The sequence below is a fragment of the Engystomops pustulosus genome, chromosome 10, assembly GCF_040894005.1.
Source record: "Engystomops pustulosus chromosome 10, aEngPut4.maternal, whole genome shotgun sequence".
Taxonomy (NCBI): Eukaryota; Metazoa; Chordata; class Amphibia; order Anura; family Leptodactylidae; genus Engystomops; species Engystomops pustulosus.
Window position 1 is genome coordinate 1239341 of NC_092420.1, and position 7791 is coordinate 1247131.

At 53.7% G+C, this 7791-nt stretch overlaps 1 protein-coding gene across 1 annotated transcript in view; it reads left to right on the forward strand.

The window, feature by feature from the left end:
* DCAF1 (DDB1 and CUL4 associated factor 1) overlaps positions 1 to 7791 on the forward strand; it is a 29029-nt gene continuing 21238 nt past the window's right edge. Inside the window, 1 exon segment of the mRNA XM_072129145.1 lies at positions 1 to 145. The gene's annotated coding sequence lies outside the window, so the exon portion shown is untranslated.

The following is a 7791-nucleotide window of genomic DNA, read 5'->3' on the forward strand; positions in this document are numbered from 1 at the left end:
GCGCTTCTAGCGTTACAGCAGGACTACACCTCCCACAATCCTGTGCGGCCGGGCGGTCTGTGGAGGGAAAGAGAAGGCGCGCAGCTCGGTGACGTGTGAACGGTGCGACACAGGAGGCGAGAGCGTGACAGACGGAGGCCGAGAGGTGAGCGGCACCGGGGCCTGGGCGGAGGGAAGAGACAGCGCAGGGTAACGGACAGATACAGAGGAAGAGACAGCGCAGGGTAACGGACAGATACAGAGGAAGAGACAGCGCAGGGTAACGGACAGGTACAGAGGAAGAGACAGCGCAGGATAACGGACAGATACAGAGGATGAGACAGCGCAGGGTAACGGACAGATACAGAGGAAGAGACAGCGCAGGGTAACGGACAGATACAGAGGAAGAGACAGCGCAGGATAACGGACAGATACAGAGGAAGAGACAGCGCAGGATAACGGACAGATACAGAGGAAGAGACAGCGCAGGGTAACGGACAGGTACAGAGGAAGAGACAGCGCAGGATAACGGACAGATACAGAGGAAGAGACAGCGCAGGGTAACGGACAGATACAGAGGAAGAGACAGCGCAGGGTAACGGACAGATACAGAGGAAGAGACAGCGCAGGGTAACGGACAGATACAGAGGAAGAGACAGCGCAGGGTAACGGACAGATACAGAGGAAGAGACAGCGCAGGATAACGGACAGATACAGAGGAAGAGACAGCGCAGGGTAACGGACAGGTACAGAGGAAGAGACAGCGCAGGATAACGGACAGATACAGAGGATGAGACAGCGCAGGGTAACGGACAGATACAGAGGAAGAGACAGCGCAGGGTAACGGACAGATACAGAGGAAGAGACAGCGCAGGGTAACGGAAGGGTTGTGACTAAATCCCATGACTCAGAGGTACCCGTCCTCCCCAGTCATGGGATTTAGCTGGCTCTGTATGAGCTGTCTATTTCCCATGACTGGGGAGGACCTATTCGCCCCCTAGTGGCAAGGTGCTGGATAGTTATAGGATTTAGCCTTCTCACATAGAAGAGGCTATTTCCTATAACTCAGAGGGACCTGGTCCTCCCCAGTCATGGGATTTAGCCAACTCTGAGGCAACTGTCTATTTCCCATGACCTGGAGGGACTCTTTATTCTCTTGGTTTGGACTTGATCTATGAAAGTTTTTGGCTTCTTCATGCTAAATACACACTTATTTTATATTTTGTATAATTTTTAACTTTGACTAAAGTACCAAACTCTACCATTTCCCCTTGTCCAGAAGGACCTTTTCTATCTACTATAGGGGGAGATTGGGTTATGTAGAAGGTCCTTCTGAGTAATGGGGTTTAGCCGCCTCATATAGAAATGACTATTTCCCATGACCCAGAAGGACCTTTTCTATCTACTATAGGGGGAGATTGGGTTATGTAGGAGAAGGTCCTTCTGAGTAATGGGGATTAGCCGCCTCATATAGAAATGACTATTTCCCATGACCCAGAAGGACCTTTTCTATCTATTATAGGGGGAGATTGGGTTATGTAGGAGAAGGTCCTTCTGAGTAATGGGGTTTAGCCGCCTCATATAGAAATGACTATTTCCCATGACCCAGAAGGACCTTTTCTATCTACTATAGGGGGAGATTGGGTTATGTAGGAGAAGGTCCTTCTGAGTAATGGGGATTAGCCGCCTCATATAGAAATGACTATTTCCCATGACCCAGAAGGACCTTTTCTATCTATTATAGGGGGAGATTGGGTTATGTAGGAGAAGGTCCTTCTGAGTAATGGGGTTTAGCCGCCTCTTATAGAAATGACTATTTCCCATGACCCAGAAGGACCTTTTCTATCTATTATAGGGGGAGATTGGGTTATGTAGGAGAAGGTCCTTCTGAGTAATGGGGTTTAGCCGCCTCATATAGAAATGACTATTTCCCATGACCCAGAAGGACCTTTTCTATCTACTATAGGGGGAGATTGGGTTATGTAGGAGAAGGTCCTTCTGAGTAATGGGGTTTAGCCGCCTCATATAGAAATGACTATTTCCCATGACCCAGAAGGACCTTTTCTATCTACTATAGGGGGAGATTGGGTTATGTAGGAGAAGGTCCTTCTGAGTAATGGGGTTTAGCTGCCTCGTATAAAAATGACTATTTCCCATGATCCAGAAGGACCTTTTCTATCTACTATAGGGGGAGATTGGGTTATGTAGGAGAAGGTCCTTCTGAGTAATGGGGTTTAGCTGCCTCGTATAAAAATGACTATTTCCCATGATCCAGAAGGACCTTTTCTATCTACTATAGGGGGAGATTGGGTTATGTAGGAGAAGGTCCTTCTGAGTAATGGGGTTTAGCCGCCTCATATAGAAATGACTATTTCCCATGACCCAGAAGGACCTTTTCTATCTATTATAGGGGGAGATTGGGTAATGTAGGAGAAGGTCCTTCTGAGTAATGGGGTTTAGCCGCCTCATATAGAAATGACTATTTCCCATGACCCAGAAGGACCTTTTCTGTCTACTATATAGTGAGAAGGTCCCATGTAGGAAAGGTTCTGAGTGATGGGATAGACACCTCATTTAGAAAGGTCTATTTCCTATTTTTGGATTAGATGTCATGCACTATGCTCCTGTGCCCCACTCCTAATACTGAATGGATGGACCTCACGCCCCAGCTCGCGCTCATTCCTGTACACAAGGCCTTAGGCCCCATGCACACGAATGGCGCCCGGTCTTGTTTTCAGTGAGAATACGTTGTCTCACAGCACAGTGAGCTGAAAAACAAAAGAAATGTCCTGTATTTTGCTTTGCTACAGCAACAGCCGCTCGCTTCTCCGGGAGAGCAGCGCTCACTCCTCCTCTCTCCTGTGGACGGCTGTGTGATCGCCCGGGAGAGCAGCGCTCACTCCTCCTCTCTCCTGTGTGCGGCTGTGTGATGGCTCGGGAGAGCAGCGCTCACTCCTCCTCTCTCCTGTGCGCGGCTGTGTGATCGCCCGGGAGAGCAGCGCTCACTCCTCCTCTCTCCTGTGGACGGCTGTGTGATGGCCCGGGAGAGCAGCGCTCACTCCTCCTCTCTCCTGTGGACGGCTGTGTGATGGCCCGGGAGAGCAGCGATCACTCCTCCTCTCTCCTGTGTGCGGCTGTGTGATGGCTCGGGAGAGCAGCGCTCACTCCTCCTCTCTCCTGTGGACGGCTGTGTGATCGCCCGGGAGAGCAGCGCTCACTCCTCCTCTCTCCTGTGGACGGCTGTGTGATGGCCCGGGAGAGCAGCGCTCACTCCTCCTCTCTCCTGTGGACGGCTGTGTGATGGCCCGGGAGAGCAGCGATCACTCCTCCTCTCTCCTGTGTGCGGCTGTGTGATGGCTCGGGAGAGCAGCGATCACTCCTCCTCTCTCCTGTGCGCGGCTGTATGATGGCCCGGGAGAGCAGCGCTCACTCCTCCTCTCTCCTGTGTGCGGCTGTGTTATGGCCCGGGAGAGCAGCGCTCACTCCTCCTCTCTCCTGTGCGCGGCTGTGTGATGGCCCGGGAGAGCAGCGATCACTCCTCCTCTCTCCTGTGCGCGGCTGTGTGATGGCCCGGGAGAGCAGCGATCACTCCTCCTCTCTCCTGTGCGCGGCTGTGTGATGGCCCGGGAGAGCAGCGCTCACTCCTCCTCTCTCCTGTGCGCGGCTGTGTGATGGCCCGGGAGAGCAGCGATCACTCCTCCTCTCTCCTGTGCGCGGCTGTGTGATCGCCCGGGAGAGCAGCGCTCACTCCTCCTCTCTCCTGTGCGCGGCTGTGTGATGGCCCGGGAGAGCAGTGCTCACTCCTCCTCTCTCCTGTGCGCGGCTGTACGATGGCCCGGGAGAGCAGCGATCACTCCTCCTCTCTCCTGTGCGCGGCTGTACGATGGCCCGGGAGAGCAGTGCTCACTCCTCCTCTCTCCTGTGCGCGGCTGTACGATGGCCCGGGAGAGCAGCGATCACTCCTCCTCTCTCCTGTGCGCGGCTGTGTGATGGCCCGGGAGAGCAGCGATCACTCCTCCTCTCTCCTGTGCGCGGCTGTGTGATGGCCCGGGAGAGCAGCGATCACTCCTCCTCTCTCCTGTGCGCGGCTGTATGATCGCCCGGGAGAGCAGCGATCACTCCTCCTCTCTCCTGTGCGCGGCTGTATGATCGCCCGGGAGAGCAGCGCTCACTCCTCCTCTCTCCTGTGCGCGAGAACATACATTCATCTGCTTGGGGATTTACTCTGTTTTTCTAAGTTTAAAGGGAACCTACCACCACGAATCTACCTATAAAGGTAGATCGGGTGGTAGGTTGATGTAAGGGACGTGGGGATAGCTCTTTTTAGAGCTAATCCTCACGTCCCCGTTAACTTTTGGTACACTTTATTGAGTTGATATGTAAATTTCGTTATGCGGCTACTGGGGCGTGGAGTAGCCGGGCACGAGGCTACACAGCGCGGCTACTCCACGCCCCAGTAGCCACATTACTCCTCCTACCCTGTGTCGTGCGGCCTGATGGCGTTCTGTGCATGCGCAGAACGCAGGAAGGAGGCTGAGCAGCCCCAGCTCCGAGGCCGGAGCTACTGCGCATGCGCAGTAGCCGGCTTGTCGGACGAGGGCGCGCAGCTACGAGGAGCTGCGCGCCGCACGCAACAGGTTAGGAGGAGTAATGTGGCTACTGGGGCGTGGAGTAGCCGCGCTGTGTAGCCTCGTGCCCGGCTACTCCACGCCCCAGTAGCCGCATAACGAAATTTACATATCAACTCAATAAAGTGTACCAAAAGTTAACGGGGACGTGAGGATTAGCTCTAAAAAGAGCTATCCTCACGTCCCTTACATCCACCTACCACCCGATCTACCTTTATAGGTAGATTCGTGGTGGTAGGTTCTCTTTAAGACTAAAATGGAGTTCTGAGAAGTTCATAACCTAGTCCTAGTCTGTTCAGTACAGAGCCGGCTACAATAGGAGAGCTCCCTGAAGCCACTATTATAGTCTGATGTATATTGAAGAGAAACGAGTCAGTATGGCAGTCTGTTCACTATAGAAAAGACTGGACCAGAGCTGAATGTACAGGACAGAGACGGATAGAGCAGAGCTGTCACTATTCTAGGCTGTACAGAGACGGATAGAGCAGAGCTGTCACTATTCTAGGCTGTACAGAGACGGATAGAGCAGAGCTGTCACTATTCTAGGCTGTACAGAGACGGATAGAGCAGAGCTGTCACTATTCTAGGCTGTACAGAGACGGATAGAGCAGAGCTGTCACTATTCTAGGCTGTACAGAGACGGATAGAGCGGAGCTGTCACTATTCTAGGCTGTACAGAGACGGATAGAGCGGAGCTGTCACTATTCTAGGATCTACAGAGAGGAATACAATGTTCAAAAACTGAAGTGAGAAAAAAAATAAAAGGACATTTTTACTATAAATTTATTCAACTTTTATGTGGCACAATAGAACATTCCCTCAAAAGCAGGACAAGCTCCAGGCCTGCTGCAGTCTTCCAGTGGCCTCAGAGGCCAAGGGTATAACAAAGCACATAGCCCTTCTAAAGAGGGCTTATCACCATGTTAAATATGCTTTACTAAACTTCCAGTCATGTAGGAGGCAGTGTGGTCTTGTTGGCTGTAGCACAGCGAGATCACACTCTGCATACACCACAGCTTCAGTATCTTCAATGACACTGTCTGCCGCTGATGGCACAGTGTAAGAGAAGATTAGCATAAAATGCATGACCACTCCCTTGCTGCAGGCAAAAGTGCCATGAAGCAAGCCTCCACATGGTGGGAAGTTCAATAAAACAAGTTTACCATGGCGATTGTCCTCTTTAAGGACTTTTTGTTCTGCTGTCCGTGTAGCTGTGATCTTCTTTTCTCCCTTTGCGGTCACGCGCTGCCTCCAGGATCCCATACAGAATAGAATCTAAAGGAGAGAAAACATAGAAGTAGATTGTAGGATGGGAAAAATGAAAGAGGTGTTTTAGTGTATCCATGGCTGTATTTAGACTTGATGGCAAAGTAGGCATTTACAGCACTTAGGCCCCTCTATTGGTGTAATCCGGTTATGGCTTTTTTTTTCTAGTAGAGGCATCCCATAAAGGACATTTATCACCAGGATAAAGGTTGTAAACCAATCATACTAACATGATGGGGTGTGCCCCCTCTGGCAGGATCTGCTGTTCTTTAAGCTTCTTATGCTCTTAGTCTTTAAACATGAAGCAGCTGAGCCTCAGGGCATTATGTTTGCATAATTTTAAATGCCTAAAGAAAAAAAGCAGGGAGTAAGAAGCTAAAAGAGCAAATCCTGCACGAAGGGGCACACACCAGTATGTCAGTGTGCTTGGCTTACAATCCTTCATTCTGGTGTTAGCTGTCCTTTAAAGGAAACCTACCATCATGGATCTACCAACTAAGGTTGATCGGTGGCAGTTTCCTTCAATTGAGTGTACCCCAATCCTTGTTTTATTAAAAACTTTTGTCCCTTCCAGATTGTTAGATAAACATTTTATAACACTTATGCAAATTTTCTTAAGGAGCTTCTGGCGATCCCACGCTCAGCGTACAGTCAGTGCATTCTCTGCTTGGGACAGGTGAGTATTTCTGCTATCCCACATATAACACCAAAAATGCCAGCGTCACCAATATTTTATGGGATTCTGCATATCTGTTGGCTAGGTGAGGGGGGCAGAGATGGCTGCGGGGGCTAGGTGAGGTGAGGGGGGGCAGAGATGGCTGCGGGGGCATGGTGAGGTGAGGGGGGGCAGAGATGGCTGCGGGGGCATGGTGAGGTGAGGGGGGGCAGAGATGGCTGCGGGGGGATGGTGAGGTGAGGGGGGGCAGAGATGGCTGCGGGGGCATGGTGAGGTGAGGGGGGGCAGAGATGGCTGCGGGGGCATGGTGAGGTGAGGTGAGGGGGGGCAGAGATGGCTGCGGGGGCATGGTGAGGTGAGGGGGGGCAGAGATGGCTGCGGGGGCATGGTGAGGTGAGGGGGGGCAGAGATGGCTGCGGGGGCATGGTGAGGTGAGGGGGGGCAGAGATGGCTGCGGGGGCATGGTGAGGTGAGGGGGGGCAGAGATGGCTGCGGGGGCTAGGTGAGGTGAGGGGGGGCAGAGATGGCTGCGGGGGCATGGTGAGGTGAGGGGGGGCAGAGATGGCTGCGGGGGCATGGTGAGGTGAGGGGGGGCAGAGATGGCTGCGGGGGCATGGTGAGGTGAGGGGGGCAGAGATGGCTGCGGGGGCATGGTGAGGTGAGGGGGGCAGAGATGGCTGCGGGGGCTAGGTGAGGTGAGGGGGGCAGAGATGGCTGCGGGGGCATGGTGAGGTGAGGGGGGGCAGAGATGGCTGCGGGGGCTAGGTGAGGTGAGGGGGGGCAGAGATGGCTGCGGGGGCATGGTGAGGTGAGGGGGGCAGAGATGGCTGCGGGGGGATGGTGAGGTGAGGGGGGGCAGAGATGGCTGCGGGGGCATGGTGAGGTGAGGGGGGCAGAGATGGCTGCGGGGCATGGTGAGGTGAGGGGGGGCAGAGATGGCTGCGGGGGCATGGTGAGGTGAGGGGGGCAGAGATGGCTGCGGGGGCATGGTGAGGTGAGGGGGTAGAGATGGCTGCAGGGGCATGGTGAGGTGAGGGCGGGGTAGAGATGGCTGCGGGGGCTGAGGTGAGGTGAGGGGGTAGAGATGGCTGCGGGGGCTAGTTGAGGTGAGGGGGGGGCAGAGATGGCTGCGGGGGCTCGGTGAGGTGGGGCAGAGATGGCTGCGGGGGCTAGGTGAGATGGGCTATACCCGATTAAAATAACATGCCACCTGGAAGGGGGGGGGGGGAGGGGGAGGGCATG